The sequence below is a fragment of the Podarcis erhardii genome (assembly GCF_964252035.2).
Source record: "Podarcis erhardii genome assembly, chromosome: 1".
NCBI lineage: Eukaryota > Metazoa > Chordata > Lepidosauria > Squamata > Lacertidae > Podarcis > Podarcis erhardii.
In genome coordinates, this window is record NC_138497.1 from 131,291,286 (window position 1) to 131,309,098 (window position 17,813).

General features: G+C 44.4%; 1 protein-coding gene across 2 annotated transcripts in view; it reads left to right on the forward strand.

Moving 5' to 3' along the window:
• Positions 1 to 17,813, forward strand: part of PARD3B (par-3 family cell polarity regulator beta) — a 636,273-nt gene that overhangs the window by 484,412 nt on the left and 134,048 nt on the right. The gene's annotated exons all lie outside the window — the stretch shown is intronic.

Here is a 17,813-nt window from a genome sequence, read left to right on the forward strand (position 1 = left end):
TGGCCAGTGTGAAGGTACCTCTGTATTTTGGGATCGTTAATTTATACAAATATGGTGCCAGGGAATCAAACTGAGGGGGGGGGAGGCATACCAAGGACAGAGTTTCTTTATAATGGCCAGATTGTTCTGTAGCTCTAAGTCCTTCAGACGCTGTTCAATTAGCCTTTTTGATTTAATCAAGCCCCTCATGAGAAGCTGAGGTGGCTGGAGTCCACACCATAGGAGTTTTTTGGGGCACAGTTTTAAACCACGCACTTTTAGGGGAGTCTTGGGTCACTAAGGGCAGTAGACCGGGAGGATTTAGGTTTAAACGGAGCCAATAATTAAGAGTTATTTTCCAGGACTGAGCTTCTGCAGAGGGAAGACTTGCCTCCAGCCGTAATGCTGCATTTGGGGCACAAGGTGGTACAGAAAAAAATCTGCCTTAAAAATTTGGATTGGACAGTTTCAGGAATGCTACAATGATTACCTGTCCAATTTTGGGCCCCGTAAACTATCCACACCAAAAATTTGACTTGAAAAACTTCTGGGGCTGCTGGGATGTATTTGCCGCCCTTCGTATGGAAAAAACGGGACAGCGTCTTAGCACTTGAGGCTGCTTTTTCTTTAACACATTTTTGGAATACACCTCAAAAGGCCTGGATACGATGCCTTATGAGGAACGGCTAAGGGAGCTGGGCATGTTTAGCCTGTAGAAGAGGAGGTTAAGAGGTGATATGATAGCCATGTTCAAATATATAAAAGGATGTCACATAGAGGAGCGAGAAAGGTTGTTTTCTGCTGCTCCAGAGAAGTGGACACGGAGCAATGGATCCAAACTACAAGAGAGAAGATTCCACCTAAACATTAGGAAGAACTTCCTGACAGTAAGAGCTGTTCGACAGTGGAATTTGCTGCCAAGGAGTGTGGTGGAGTCTCCTTTTTTGGAGGTCTTTAAGCAGAGGCTTGACAACCATATGTCAGGAGTGTTCTGATGGTGTTTCCTGCTTGGCAGGGGGTTGGACTCGATGGCCCTTGGGGTCTCTTCCAACTCTATGATTCTATGATTCTATGATTCTATGATTCTATTCTGATGACTGGAAGTCTATGCCCAGGTATTTAAAGGCTTTAACCTGCTCAATTGGTTGATTGTCCATGCTCCAGCTATGTAATCTAGGTTTCCTTGCGAAAACCATGACTTTGGTTTTCTGATAGTTTACCACCAGCTGTTCTCTCCGCCCAAAAGGAAATGTAGCCCTCAGAGAGAACAAGGTTTCCCATCCCTGCCTTAGAACAGGCACAGAACTGGCAGGAAGCCCAGAACATGGGGTGTTGAGGTGTATGGATCTTGAGCCAAACCCAAATACAGTGGTACCTCGGGTTACATACGCTTCAGGTTACAGACTCCGCTAACCCAGAAATAGTACATCAGGTTAAGAACTTTGCTTCAGGATGATAACAGAAATCGTGCTCCGGCGGCGTAGCGGCAGCGGGAGGCCCCATTAGCTAAAGTGGTGCTTCAGGTTAAGAACAGTTTCAGGTTAAGAACAGACGTCCAGAACGAATTAAGTCCTTAACCCAAGGTACCACTGTACTGGTTTCCTTATGTCAACCCTCTCCCCCAACACACAGAGAGAGATTTGCCTTGCATTCTTCAAGTGGGATGGAAAACCTGAAGACAGCGTCATTTTGCACAGCAATCCTGTTTGCCGTGGCTATGTGCTGTGGACATGCGCCAAGAAGCTATAGCCAGTCAGTGCTCTCCTCCTCTGCCTGCTCCTGAGTGCTTATTGCTGCTTCCCAACATGATGTGTTTACTGTGTATGTTGGTCGTGTCGTCATGACAATCACAACTGCTAAGTAAAGTGTGAAGTAGTTTGCAGAGGAGTCCAAGGGAAGGGGACAGAGCCGGGAAGTTGCAGTGATGCAGGAACATCCTAGAGGGGTTCAAGAGACTAAGGAGTCACGTATCATAAAGGCAGATGGATACATGGCAGATTGAAGGAGATTTAGCCGAACATATCAACAACCTCAGATATGCAGATGACACAACCTTGATGGCAGAAAGTGAGGAGGAATTAAAGAACCTTTTAATGAGGGTGAAAGAGGAGAGCACAAAATATGGTCTGAAGCTCAACATCAAAAAAACAAAGATCATGGCCACTGGTCCCATCACCTCTTGGCAAATAGAAGGGGAAGAAATGGAGGCAGTGAGAGATTTTACTTTCTTGGGCTCCATGATCACTGCAGATGGTGACAGCAGTCATGAAATTAAAAGATGCCTGCTTCTTGGGAGAAAACTGATGACAAACCTAGACAGCATCTTAAAGAGCAGAGACATCACCTTGCCAACAAAGGTCCGTATAGTGAAAGCTATGGTTTTCCCAGTAGTGATGTATGGAAGTGAGAGCTGGACCATAAAGAAGGCTGATCGCCAAAGAATTGATGCTTTTGAATTATGGTGCTGGAGGAGACACTTGAGAGTCCCATGGACTGCAAGAAGATCAAACCTATTCATTCTGAAGGAAATCAGCCCTGAGTGCTGACTGGAAGGACAGATCGTGAAGCTGAGGCTCCAATACTTTGGCCACCTCATGAGAAGAGACCACTCCCTGGAAAAGAGCCTGATGTTGGGAAAGATGGAGGGCACAAGGAGAAGGGGACGACAAAGGACGAGATGGTTGGATAGTGTTCTCGAAGCTACCAGCATGAGTCTGACCAAACTGCGGGAGGCAGTGGAAGACAGAAGTGCCTGGCGTGCTCTGGTCCATGGGGTCACGAAGAGTCGGACACAACTGAACGACTAAACAACAATCCCCCCCCCCGTGTTTATGGCTTGAGCAAAACAATGGAACTGTTATAGAGGATTACTTACTGACACAAGTATACAGTCCTTAGGAGAGAATTTTTCTTTTTGTATGCCTGTGAAGTCAGCATCCCCAGTTTTGACTGAGCCCAGGGGCCACACCAGACATTAAAGAAGCCTGTTTAGAAAAGAAAAGAAAACACACACACACATACACACACACACACACACACACACGTAAGTCACTCTGATAGACAACAAAGCCAGGCTCTCTTTATAGTCCATTTCTAAAATGAAACCATAAATTTAAAGGCTGGGCTTCATCGCTGCCCAGGAAAAAAAGAAGCAGCAGCTTCCCCCCCCCCCCCAGTCTGCTGATGAAATATAACGTTTAATAGGATTTATGAGGCCCAGATTCAGGAAGATCATTTTCAGGGCAGTTAAAGAAGCTTTTCCTCCTGCCCTTTGCCTCTCCCCATCCCAAAGGCAAAGGCATAACACCCACACACATGAAAATCTGTTAGTAATGAAAAATTATTAGAAATACCTCAGTTGAGCCTGTACAAATTTCAGTTTGGGAGGAAAGGGGGGGGGGGAGAAAAGTATAGTAAAAGGGATTTACAACAAGGAGTGCCTCTGAACAGAATACCAACTACATCAAAACAAGCAGACTGCATGTTTATTTTTTATAATAAAATTCATGAATACAGCACAGGGCAGGTTTGAGTAAGTGCCTTGCTCACACTAGCAAATATTCACTGAGTAGGCTTCCTAAAGTGAAATAAAATACCCTCGTAGCTGTATTTTGAAGCTTCTTTCTGTGATCCCTCTCTCTCTCTCTCTCTCTCTCACACACACACACACATGCAAACACTCAAGTTGCAATTTTGTGGGGGGAAATAGGTCTTCTTCAACTTGTGATCACAGTGTCCGTCAAATAGGAGGAAATGAAGAAAAACTGCCAGGCAATGTCAGATTTATTAACAGCTCCCCTACTCTCCAAATTAATGTGTTTTTCTTGCCTTTGACGAGCCGAGATGTCCATGTGCTCTACTTACCTTAATGGACAAGAGAAGGAAGTGGTGCTCATCAATTAGCCATCTCGTTAAGCTGACTACAGCTTCATTTGGAACGCAGGGACGAGAGCTATCTGCTCACAAAGGCTCGAAACAGAACTATGACTGTTCGATATTTATACTACTTGAGTGTTCAGAGGCTCCATCATGGTTTAATGCTCTCTGGCACACACAAATGTTCTACGATGTCTAGAGTAATCTTATTCTTCCTTCCTATCATAATCTAAGAAGATGGAGAATTGCACACCTAGAGCTGTTGTTGTGGCCAAATGTCCAGCTTTTTACAGTGGTCCTCTATTTGAAGCAGCCCTCTGTTTGAAGGGCTTCCCAGCCCAGGGGGTCTCACAGTTGCCCATCAACACTTGAGGAGCAGGCAGAATGATCACAGCATTTCTCCACTATGGGGTAAAGGTAAAAGACAGTTAAGTCCAGTCAAAGGTGACGATGGGGTTGTGGCACTCATCGCGCTTTCGGTCCAAGGGAGCCAGTGTTTGTCCACAGACAGCTTTCCAGGTCATGTGGCCAGCATGACTAAACTGCTTCTGGTGCAATGGGACACCGTGACAGCAACCAGAGCATATAGAAATGCCATTTACCTTCTTGCAGCAGTGGTACCTATTTATCTACTCACACTGGTGTGCTTTCAAACTGCTAGGTTGGCAGAAGCTGGGACAGAGCAACGGCAGCTCACCCAGTCATGTGGATTCGAACTGCTGACCTTCCAATCGGAAGCATCACATGACTAAACGGCCAAACAAGTGTCTTGGTGTTTGACAGCTGCTGGTGGGTGGCAAAAACAGAATGATTATTATCGGCGGCCATGCATGGAGATTTGAATTTCATTCAGGTTCGTGAGCCAAAGGCTTTTTTCGGATCGGTCTCCACGTTAACTGCATTGTTGCACTTGTCATAGGAGTGCCAGAACCCCCCGTGAATAGTTTCCTTAATCAAAGGATGCTCGTCGTCTTTCCTATTGTGTGGTGCTTCCCCGATTCCAAAGGCTCCTTGAGAATGATGTGTGCCATCTACTTAAGAACTGCGCTGGCTGTGTCTTTGAGCAATGCCTAACAAAATTGCTTCTGGTCCCTGTGCTTGGGACTCCTGAGGCAATATCACAATAATTATAATACTGATTAAATGTGCCCATCTCTGAGGAGCTCTCTGTTCTGGTAAGAGCCACTCTGCCATGCACAGCTACTACCAGCCGTGCTTTCATCCTGCCTCGCGTCTTGCGCTGACAGCTAACGAAATACTTTACAAATTATTTCATTTGCTATTTACGCTGTCCCTCGTTAAATCGCCGTTCGAATGCTTCATTCTTTCCTTGTAAGACTCGCACCTTTCACCTCCTGCTCCCTACTGGCTTAACAAGAACATCTGCTGTCTTTCTGTAGAAAAAGATGCTGATTTTGTTTTTACATCTGTTTGGTTGAACATATAAGTAGGATTGAGATATAATTAGATGTTTGTTTCGAAATGCATCGCCACATATGCTCTTGGTAGAGTATGCCAAGCCTTCCATTGTTTGCAATGTTAGAGGTCTGGATTTGAAAACGTATGTAAAAGCAATTCAAATCGGTTTCTCCCCCCCCCCATCAAAGTGTAATAAATAATAGCTTTATCCAATTAGAACATGGGTAGGCAAACTAAGGCCCGGGGGCCAGATCAGGCCCAATCGCCTTCTAAATCCGGCCCCCAGACGGCCTGGGAATCAGCGTGTTTTTACATGAGTAGAATGTGTCCTTTTATTTAAAATGCGTCTCTGTGTTATTTGTGGGGCCTGCCTGGTGTTTTTACATGAGTAGAATGTGTCCTTTTATTTAAAACGCATCTCTGGGTTATTTGTGGGGCATAGGAATTTGTTCATTTTTCCCCAAAAAATATAATTCGGCCCCCCACAAGGTCTGAGGGACAGTGGACCGGCCCCCCGCTGAAAAAGTTTGCTGACCCCTGAATTAGAAGTATGTTGTAGACCGAGTCATTTATTTAGTACAAAATTTCCAGAGGAATAGCTGTGCAAATTCCAACGTAATATCACTTCTTTCTTTTTTCTTTTAGCCTCAAAAACAGCTGGGATGGAGAAGGCAAAGAGAGTTAATCTCCCTCCAACAGCTCGCCTTTCCCTCCCCAGCATTGTTTTAAAGCTAAAAAACTGTTGGAAGATGAAGTTATATGTCATATAGAATTTAGCCCCAGGTCAACTGTAGCACCTTAAAACTAACAAGTCTGGCGTGACATAAGTTTTGTGGGACATAGTGTGCTGGGTCCAGGGGTAACCCGAGTAACGTGGTCCAGGTCCAGTCCCAAACCCAAGGGTTCTGCGAGGAGTCCGTCCGACAGGGCCAAGGCAGGAAACCAGGCAAGGTCAGGCAAAGGATCACAGGCAGGTTCTGGCAAACTGCAACGTTGCTCCTGCAACCTGGGGTGGGGTCCAGCAGCCTTTGATCTCTGTCGGGGTAACAGCTGGTCCTGATCCCCCGGCAACTCATCTCCCTGTTTCGCCCGAAGGCGAGCACTCCTCCTGTGAGTACTCAGGTCTCTCCTTCTCTCAGACCTCAGTCTCTGCAGCTCGGGAGATGTCGGTGGGTTACTAGACCCAGAGGCCGCCTCAGCCTCCCCTGACCCAACCGGTAGTGGAGCAGCTGTAAGTGATGGCCCAGCTGGAGGCAACGAGGTCATCCCCGCATCTGGAGCCAGGGCAGGCTCAGGCCCCTGACTTGGCCCAGCTGGTGCTTGTTGCAGGGGAACCTGTGCAGACTGGGACTCTTCAGAATCAGGCCCCAGACTCGGTTCAGATGGTGCCCGAGGCAAAGGATCCGGTGCAGACTGAGACTCCTCTGGCTCTGAGCCCAGGTCCCAGGCCATCACACATTGCTCTGTTCCACTCATTCGGGCATTTCGCGTTTTTGTTTTACAAGGAAAAATCAGAATTGTAGCGTGCGAAGGTGCCGCTAAGGGTCATCTACTCCAACCCCTTGCAATGCAGAAATCTCAGCTGAAACATCCATGACAGATGACCAGCCGACCTCTGCTTAGAAACCTCCGAGGAAGGAGAGGCCATCACCTCTTGTGGGAGTCCGTTCCACTGTTGAGCAGCTCTTACCGTCAGAAAGTTCTTCCTGATGTTTAGTTAGAATCTCCTTTTTTGGTAACTTGAAGCCACGGCTTCGAGTCTTCCCCTCCAGAGCAGGAGCTAGCATACTATGCTATAGCAATTGAAGATGGATATGTAACCTTGTTAATGGCTCGTGGCAGTTAATTAATTAATGTGTAAATATGAGAGTTTTCCCCCAGTCAATCAGCAACGAAAAGGAACTTTGGGGTGCGGCTCGTGACATAACTGGTGGGCATCCCAACTGCCTTCCCACAAAATCTGTCACAATCGTAGACTATTTTGTGAGCTTTCAAAAAGCAGACCTTTTCATTTCAGTGGCTTTTATGTTCTTCTGTCCAATTGTCCCTGAAAGATTTTGGTTTGCTGCGCTTTTAATAGGTTTATAAACTGCTCAGAGAGTTTTGCCGAATGGGTAGTATATTAATTTTATAAATAAATTAAATAGTCATTTAATTGCATATTTAAAAAGAAAAAGGAGTCATAAATACCAGCAGGGGAACAGCTCCTCTGGCAGCAACGCCCCGCCAAGATTACTAATTTATATGAAATTGTGCATTTTAGTGTGTGTCTATATTCCACCAAGAAACGTGCATTCATTTCCTTAATATTCCTTTATATAGTCATTAATGTGCATGTTTTCATAAATTGTGTGCTTATGTCCATCGCTTTTTTCTTGCATTTAATGGACCTTTGTTTCTTGCGGCCTTCGAATAAACACTGGTGGTGTTACTAGTTTGTATTAAGAATTTGGTATGCTTCATCAAAATGGCAGCTCTAATTAGGTTCCTTGAATTAGCTAATGGATTTTGAGAAAGATAGCTTCCAAAGCTCTTACAGCTGTCCAAGATATTCCTGCCATGGCAGAAAGACAAAGGGCCCCTGGATGCTACAGATTTGAAAGCTTTAGAATTGCAGCTGACAGTTAAAAAGATGAATTACATTTGTATTTTTTTCCCGTAAAAGTCCTAATACTGGATTAATGTTATCCCAGTAGCCATCATCCATTAAAAGGTTTCTTTTATTATAAGGGTGCTTTTTGACCATGTGAGCCATCTACATCGCTGACATCTTAGGCTGCCGATAAATAACCTTTAAAGAAGAGAGAAGCAAATTATTTCTTCAGGATTACCTATGCAGAGAATCTAAAATGTAAGGAGATTTCGCCATGGCCATATATCCTTACGATAGTTCTGCTTCGGGATAAGCGTTAAAAAATGAAGGCGCACGATAAAATGGGACACTGAACTTCCTCCGGTGACGTTGATGTGTCGATTCATAACAAGCAAAATTTAGGGTTCCCACCCACTACTCAACGCTGTCTATTTCATTTTCAGGTATTTCTGAGTATAATCATAGTTCCTGATATTACACAGTGCTTTTTAAAAAAAGATTAGCATGGCATCCCTTTATTTTCATCTCCCTACGGCTACACTTTCGTGCCAGAATTTATGGCAGGGCGAAATAAATGATGTGGCGTGTGATCATTTGGAATTTATGATCTCTCAACAGATCATATAGAGTGTGGGTGGAAAGGGTCTTACTCTATATTTGCTGTTTCAGCAAATAATAATAATAATAATAATAATAATAATAATAATAATAATATATACACCCTGGCCATCTGGCTGGATTTCCCCAGCCACTCTGGGTGGCTTCCAACAAAACATTAAAAATACAGTAAAAAATCAGACATTAAAAACTTCCCTAAACAGGGCTGCCTTTAGATGTCTTCTAAAAGTCAGATGGTTGCTTATTTCCTTGACATCTGATGGGAGGGCGTCCACAGGGCGGGCGCCACTACTGAGAAGGCCCTCTGCCTGGTTCTCTGTAACTTCGCTTCGCGCAGTGAGGTAACCGCCAGAAGGCCCTCGGAGCTGGAAATATTATCTGCCTCCCTCTGTGATGGAACTCCTAAGGGTGTGTCCATGACAGCTGGTTGTTTTTTTCTTGAGCTGTGCTTGAGATATATCTCATGTTATCCACACCATATCCTTAGGGGGACTCTCTGATGAGAGAGGCTCTGCTCCAGGATTTTGCTGCTGAGCAGCTGGGGGTCTCCTTATAGCAGAGCGCTGATTTCCCCTGCTGTGTTAACTCACGATGACTGTATAGAAGAGCCCTGCACCTACCAAGTTTCCTGCTTGAAAGGGCAATGCATGGGGCTTATTTATTACAATATCCTCTCAGAGGTAGGTAGATAAAGGTAAAGGTAAAGGACCCCTGGACGGTTAAGTCCAGTCAAAGATGACTATGAGGCTGTGGCACTCATCTTGCTTTCAGGCCGAGGGAGCCAGTGTTTGTCCACAGACAGCTTTCCGGGTCATGTGGCCAGCATGACTAAACCACGTCTGGCACAACGGGGCACCGTGATGGAAGCCAGAGCACACGGAAATGCCGTTTACCTCCCCGCCGCAGCGGTACCTATTTATCTACTTGCACTGGCATGCTTTCAGACTGCTAGGTTGGCAGGAGCTGGGACTGAGCAACGGGAGCTTACCCCGTTGCAGGGATTCATAACTGCTGACCTTCTGATCAGCAAGCCCAAGGAGCTCAGTGGTTTAGACTACCTGAGTCCTAAAGAGGTAGGTGGATATTTGTTGTTGTTTAGTCGTTTAGTCGTGTCTGACTCTTCGTGACCCCATGGACCAGAGCACTCCAGGCACTCCTGTCTTCCACTGCCGCCCACAGTTTGGTCAAACTCATGTTAGTAGCTTTGAGAACACTGTCCAACCATCTCGTCCTCTGTCGTCCCCTTCTCCTTGTGCCCTCCATCTTTCCCAACATCAGGGTCTTTTCCAGGGAGTCGTCTCTTCTCATGAGGTGGCCAAAGTATTGGAGCCTCAGCTTCACGATCTGTCCTTCCAGTCAGCACTCAGGGCTGATTTCCTTAAGAATGGATACATTTGATCTTCTTGCAGTCCATGGGACTCTCAAGTGTCTCCTCCAGCACCATAATTCAAAAGCATTAATTCTTCAGCGATCAGCCTTCTTTATGGTCCAGCTCTCACTTCCATACATCACTACTGGGAAAACCATAGTTTTAACTATATGGACCTTTGTTGGCAAGGTGATGTCTCTGCTTCTCAAGATGCTGTCTAGGTTTGTCATTGCTTTTCTCCCAAGAAGCAGGCATCATTTAATTCTGTGACTGCTGTCGCCATCTGCAGTGATCATGGAGCCCAAGGAAGTAAAATCTCTCACTGCCTCCAGTGGACATTTAGGGGAACCCTTTCTCAAAGGGTATGGCATACCACACTGGTATGGCAATACAGGACGGCAAGTGTGGCAGAAAGATTCAAGATCAAATAATCATGTCAACATTTCAGTATATACATACCCTCCGACATTTCTCCGATGGGAATAAGGATGTCCTATTCCGTGACTTGATTATTTAGACCCTGCCCATCTTTTTTTTCCCATATAATTTTTATTATTAAACATAAAACAAATCAAAACAACAACAACAACAGAAAATAATGTGTATATATATATATATACAATAGTTTCACATCATTTTCATAACTTCTTTCTCTTTTGTACTTCCCTCAGCTGTCCCGTAAATCATCCATATTCGTCACTTTCATTACGCTTTCATCAGACTTGTATTGACATTATTTATCTCTTTTCCTCCTATTCCCTTTAATCAATACTTATTACTTTTTTACAGTGCTTCTTTAAATCCCTTAAGCGTCATCTGTCCTTTACTTAAACATTCCAGATACTCTACATATTTCTCCCAGTCCCCGATGAACTTTTGGTCTCTTAAGTATCTAATCTTCCCTGTCAATTTATCTAACTCTGCGTATTCTAACAATTTTGTTCTCCAATCTTCTATGGTCGGTATTTCTTGCTGTCTCCATCTCTGGGCCAATACCACTCTTGCGGCTGTAATTGCATATCTAAAAATTTTGCGGTCTTCCCTTTTAGACCCTGCCCATCTGACTGGGTTGCTCCAGCCGCTCTGGGTGGCTTCCAACATGTACAAAAACATAATTAAAACATAGAACCTTTAAAAACAAAAACAAAAACCCTTCCCTCTGCAGGGCTGCCTTCAGATGTCTTCTAAAGACATTCCTCTGATGAACACCTCTGATGTCCTAAGTAAGAGAGGGATATTCCAGGATCAAATCAAAAACCAAGTTGGCTTCTGTAAATCCAGGACTGGCCCTGGAAAATAGGATTGTGCTCTTGATTTGCTTTTGGTAAAAAATAGATATTTAATAATAATTTCTGTATAAATTCCAGAAAGATCTATTAGAGAGAGAGAGAATAAGTAATGTGCTGTTGTGTGATTATCATAAGATGTTTTTGTTAAGAGAGGATGATCTGTGAGGTGGGCAGAGATCAAACTCTTAGAAACATACTGGGGCTGTTGTCCACTTTCTGCAGGAAGTCCACGCATCAGCATACTGTAGTATCAAAATATTTTTTTTTCTTAATTTGCAGAATATGGATAGATATCTTTTTTTTAATGAGAGCAAGAGCATCAGTTGAGGAGGACAATTCTTTCAAAATGAGAGCAAGTGATACTGCGGACAATCCTAGCTGTGATTTCCAATGTATTTCTTATCAATTAAAAAAAAATCAGTGTGGGTTGCAAGCAAATTTTTATTCTGAAAGTGTGGCCCTGAGAAAAATGTTAGAGAGCCACTGCTCTAATGGCAGATAAGGGAGAATTTCACGAGAGGCTCATGAAAGGTAGCTTCAGATCTAGTCGGTATCACTCAGAAGGGAGGGGGGAAAACAGCCACCTCGGCAGAGAAGCAGGATATCATGAGAGTCAGTGGCGTAGCATGGGTTGTCAGCACCCGGGGCAAGGCAAGTAATTTGCGCCCCCTAACCCGTGGATTTGCTCCCCCTAACCCGTGGATTTGCCCTAACCCCAGATGTTGCGCCCGATGCAGCTGGCCCCCCCTGCACCTCCCACGCTACGCCACTGATGAGAGTGAGTCAAAATCTCGCAATATCTCTTTTTATATATACACATTTTTATTAGTTTTTAACATATTAATTAACATTCATACAACAGAACTTCACAACTTATACAACATTTTTTGGACTTCCGTCAACACCTCTGATGATTTTCCGTTCTTATCACTTATTATGCATTTCTTAATTTCATATTACCTTTAATTATCATTAACTAATAATTCTCCTCATTGTCTTTTTTGCAAGATTCCGAATGATTCACCTTACAAAGCTTCTTGCAAACCTACTAGCGTAATCTGTTCATCACAATTACTTTTCAAATAGTCTGTAAATTTACTCCAGTCTTCTGAGAATCTCTGGTCCCCGCAGGTTTCAAATTCTTCCTCTTAGTTTATCTAATTCTGCATAGTCCATCAAAAGCTTGCAAGATCTCAGTGAGAATCCTGAGAATCCTCCGGAAAAACAATCTTGCAAAGGACCTGTTGATGGCATTTTACCGTTGTACTGTTGAGAGTGTATTAACTTATGGTCCGTGTGTGTGGTTTGGGAGGTGCATGGCCAGGGAAAAAACAATGCTGTCCAGGGTTGTAAAGACAGTAGAGAGAATAATTGGGTGCACTCTTCCCACCTTGGATCAAATCTATGCTTCTAGGTGTCATAAGAAAGCTGCAAAGATAGTACAGGATAGTACACACCCCGGAAATGATCTCTTTCAGCTTCTGCCTTCTGGAAGAAGGTACAGGGTTATAAAGACTAGGACTAGAAACAGCTTTTACCCAAATGCAATTTTGGTTTTAAATGCAGTGTAAGGTAGTCTCTGGGACTCAGGTGGCACTGTGGGTTAAACCACAGAGCCTAGGATTTGTCGATCAGAAGGTCGGCGGTTTGAATCCCCGTGACGGGGTGAGCTCCCCTTGCTTGGTCCCTGCTCCTGCCAACCTAGCAGTTTGGAAGCACGTCAAAGTGCAAGTAGATAAATAGGTACTGCTCTGGCGGGAAGGTAAATGGTGTTTCCATGTGCTGCTCTGGTTCACCAGAAGCGGCTTAGTCATGCTGGCCACATGACCCGGAAGCTGTACGCCGGCTCCCTCGGCCAATAAAGCGAGATGAGCGCCGCAACCCCAGAGTCTGTCACGACTGGACCTCATGGTCAGGGGTCCCTTTACCTTTTTATCAGAGTTTTTAAGGGGTTAACCAGGCTAGGATAGCTGGGATAGCAGGCTTGTTGGTTTTTGAACATCTGATGTAGATTTTTTCAATTTCGTTGTTCTGTATGGGACAATGACAATAAAGATTATCGCATCGTATTGTGAGATCTCACCAGAACCAGCCATTGTTGCTACTGTTTCGTGGGCATCGCCACACAACCCAGGAAATGGAATTTGCGCAGCGGTGGAGGAAGCCGCTGAGACGCCTGGGGTAGGGCACCCAGGGGTGGGGCGAGCCTCCCATAGGGGCGAGGCACACTGTGGGGCCTCCAGGGTCTGCCTGCCTCCTCCCACTCAGCCACCCTACAACTGGGGGGTATGTGGCAGGCGGAACCTGTGCGGCCCCATGCCATCACGTCTCTCCCAGGAGAGATGCGTGGCTTGGGCACACTGCAGGCTCTGCGGTGAGTGCCACCTGGCCTTTTGTCACCCCCCTCAGTGGTGACACCCGGGGCGGCCCACACCCACTGCACCCCCTTTCTCTGCCCTTGAGTCTGCAACAGCAGCACAGCAAAACAGGATGTGTTCCCCCTTTCTTTAAGTATGACAGAGAATTACTGCTTGTTGCCATGTGTGTTTCCAGCTTGTAGCCCCCGCCCCCCATGACCTGGAGCAGTGTCACCAGTTGACTAGTTGTGATTGAATGTGGATGCCATTATGATGCTCAGAAGGTTGGACTTTCTTTTCCATTTTAGTACGTTTTGTATATTTTAAAGTCCGTTTGTGAATTTTTCTTTCTTTTATTGTTTTTATCTCTCCGTAAAGCACCTTCAGGGTTGTTGTTGTTGTTCTTTTACAATCAAGAGGTGTATAGATTTTACGAAATAAAAAAATAACACCAACTTCTGCCAGTGCAGTCCTACGTATGTCTACTCAGAAACAAGTCCTAAGTCCAGTGGGACTTGCTCCCAGGTTAAGTGCGTATAGGGCTGCACCCTTAGTAAGCGTTCTTAGGAGAGAGGTGTAAGAAATACAATAACATTCCTTTGCCATAATTAGCATTCAGCGTTGGCTCCCTTGAATTGTTACAGCTGTTGTAAATTGAGTGGGAGGGCTGAAAATCTTCACTCCGTGCTGGTGTGACCTATATGTTAAAAACGTGCCAGCTGCTTTCTCTCAGTGAAGCTTTTTTTTAAAATAAAAAATAAAAAAAAATAAAAAAGCCAGTTGTAAAACGAGAGGGTGCCAGAAGATGGCAATTTTAAGTATTCGGCTGTGTGTGTCCTAAGGAAACTGCCACACAGAGATTGCCCTCCATTATTGTATCTCATTAAGATCCTGTGATGGAAAGAAGACATAATTGATGTCATTTTTGTAGTGCAAAACAGAAACTCGAGCATTGGCGGCGGGTGTTTGGGGGGGGGGGACACCCTGAGTCTCCCTTTTGTTATTTGCTATTGTGCATAGGCTGTGGAAAGTTCAACTGTTGTCAGCAGCTGAGTCCCAGAATCGCCCTCCTCTTTGTAGCTCTTTGCAGATTCATTCATATTGCAGAACCACCAGCAATGCCCCAGACATTGCCCTTAACTAGCTCCAACGTCACCCTTTCCATAATGCTTTTTAATGAAGATCTTGTGACTGTTTTCCCATAACAGGCGCGTTCTGGCTGAGAATCTTTCAGCGCAAAAAATGTCTTTCCCCAAATGACTGTTCCCCTCAATCATATGACCGCAAGCAGCCAATTTACCCAGCCGTCACATCGCCCCTCCTCTTCTGTAGCTGGTGTTCTGGTGAGGCTGAAAATTAAACATTTTTATTGTACTGCATTCAGCAAAGTAAGGAGTACCAGATTTCCCCTTTTCTGGTGCAACATCACAGGACCTTAAAGTTGCACGGTTTTTAAGCAGACTTGCTCTCTTTGCTAGGGAAGAAGGTTCCTTGTGCTGTCCATGGCATTTTTTAAAAATGCAAGAAGTACTGTATTTTTTGCTCTATAAGACGCACTTTTTCCCTCCTAAAAAGTAAGGGGAAATGTGTGTGCATCTTATGGAGTGAATGCAGGCTGCACGGCTATCTCAGAAGCCAGAACAGCAAGAGGGATTGCTGCTTTCACTGCGCAGCGATCCCTCTTGCTGTTCTGGCTTCTGAGATTCAGAATATTTTTTTTCTTCCTTTCCTCCTCCAAAAACTAGGTGCATCTTGTGGTCTGGTGCGTCTTATAGAGCGAAAAATATGGTGTCTTTTCTCCAAAGTGGTGCTTAAAAAGTTACACCTGCTGAAATCCTCTGTTCTGTGCAAATTCTCCCCTCTTCCATCTTTATTAAATGATACAGAAAACAGAGCAATAAAATACATCCATAGAGCCAGCACACCCATGACACCAATCTGATGTAAACACAACATTTTTTTACTCCTGTTACTGCTATTGGCTCCTTCTAAGCCTAAAGTTCAAACCTGTCTCCTACAAAGTAGTTTCATCATCACTCCTGCCCTTTAATAGTCAACTTGGGTCAGGGGTGCCAACTTGAATAAAGTATTGGGGGGGCAGGTTAGCCCCATTCTGAATAATCAATCACAAGACGCAGCACATGCAAGCCATTTGAATGGCAACGCCCATCAACTTGGGAGGGGCCCAGACCCCTCAACTATTTTATTTGGGGGGGGGGCAGAGGGACCTCTGCTCCTAGGATTTTGCTCGTGTGACTCAGGTGGTGAATACTGACAAGACTGGCCAACATGGAGCCACTAAGACACAGTACAGAGCTATCTGGAAGAGAATTCGGAGGTTTGCAGAAGTGCAAAACATTTTAAAGAAGAGGGTTTGGATTTGATATCCTGCTTTATCTACCCGAAGGACTACCCGAAGGAGTCTCAAAGCGGCTAATATTCTCCTTTCCCTTCCTCCCCCACAACAAACACTCTGTGAGGTGAGTGGGTCTGAGAGACTTCAGAGAAGTGTGACCAGCCCAAGGTCACCCAGCAGCTGCATGTGGAGGAGCGAAGACGCGAACCCGGTTCACCAGATTACAAGTCTACTGCTCTTAACCACTACACCACACTGGCTCTAAACAGGCAAAATAAAAACCCCAAACCCTCTGAATGAAAACTGGGCACACCCCATAACCATGCATTGTCGTATATGTTGCTGTTGTTAATTCTGCTGTCTGGTCTTAGACCACAATAAAGATTGATTGATTGATTCCCTAAGAGTTAGAAAAGAAAAATGGAGTCTCGGAGTGGCTAGCTGAAACCCTGAGCACAAGCGCGTCTCATACAGGCAGGACTTTCTAAAGTTCTGACCCCTCTCAAGTGGACACCATTGCCATTATAAGAGAACAAAGGGAGAAGTTCATTTTCTAGAAAAATAGTGTTGCGTACAAGGCAGGACAGACTTCAGCATTTCATCACAAGTTTCATTGGTGAGAAAAAGAAAACTTAAATACAACGGCAAAGCTTGTTTGCATGCATTATCATAGGAAAAGGTTACATTCCAGTATCTTTAAATGCAAAGCAGGAGAGCTGTCAATAGAAAGACCTCTAGCTCAGTGGTAGTGTTTGTCTCCGCATGCAGAAGCTTCGGGGTTCAATCTCTGGCAACTCTTAAGTTACGCTGGGCAAGAAAAACCTGGAACATGCTGGCTGGGACTCAAGGGGCTTATAGTCCACAACATCAGAAGGGCATCTTGTTGGAAACTACTAGAGCCAGTTCCAATGACTCTACAGTGGTACCTTGGTTCTCAAACTTAATCGGTTCCAGAAGTCCATTCCAAAACCAAAGCGTTCCAAAACAAGGCGCACTTTCCCATAGAAAGTAATGCAAAATGGATTAATCCGTTCCAGACTTTTAAAAACAACCCCTAAAACAGCAATTTCACATGAATTTTACTATCTAACAAGACCATTGATCCATAAAATGAAAGCAATAATCAATGTTATGTACAGTGGTACTTCGGGTTGTATATGCTTCAGGTTACATACGCTTTAGGTTACATACTCCACTAACCCAGAAATAGTGCTTCAGGTTAAGAATTTTGCTTCAGGATGAGAACAGAAATCGTGCTTTGGCGGCGTGGCAGCAGCGGGAGGCCCCATTAGCTAAAGTGGTGCTTCAGGTTAAGAACAGTTTCAGGTTAAGTACGGACCTCCGGAATGAATTAAATACTTAACCCGAGGTACCACTGTACTATAAAATAAATAAGACAGTATTGTAGATGATAAAAATAAAAATTACTTTTTTCCCCTTACCTGCACTGATGATAGCCATTGTTCGGATGGGGGGCTTTTATCCATTTCTGCAGTCACACAATCAATCAGTCAACCAATCAATCAATTATAAAATGAAAAACAAGCCACAGCCACAAAAATGAAAAAGACACACAAACAAAAACGCAAAAAAGCGAAAACAAAAGAACAAAATATCACCTCAGAACACTGCAATCGGAAACGGAAGTCTTTAATTATAATGGGGGGGGGCTTAAATTAGCTACTCAATGATACAAACAAGATTTTAAAAAAACCCTAATTACGATGGGGGAGGACTTAAATTTGCTGTGCAAGGTTAAAACAGGATAAAAAACCCCTAATTACGATGGGGCTACTTAAATTTGCTGTGCAAGGGTAAAACGGGATGGGGAAAACCATAATTACGATGGGGCAACTCAAATTTGCTGTGCAGCGGTAAAAACAGAAGCTCAGGAGCACGTTCGGCTTCCAAGGCAAAGTTCAAAAACTGGAACACCTACTTCTGGGTTTGCAGCGTT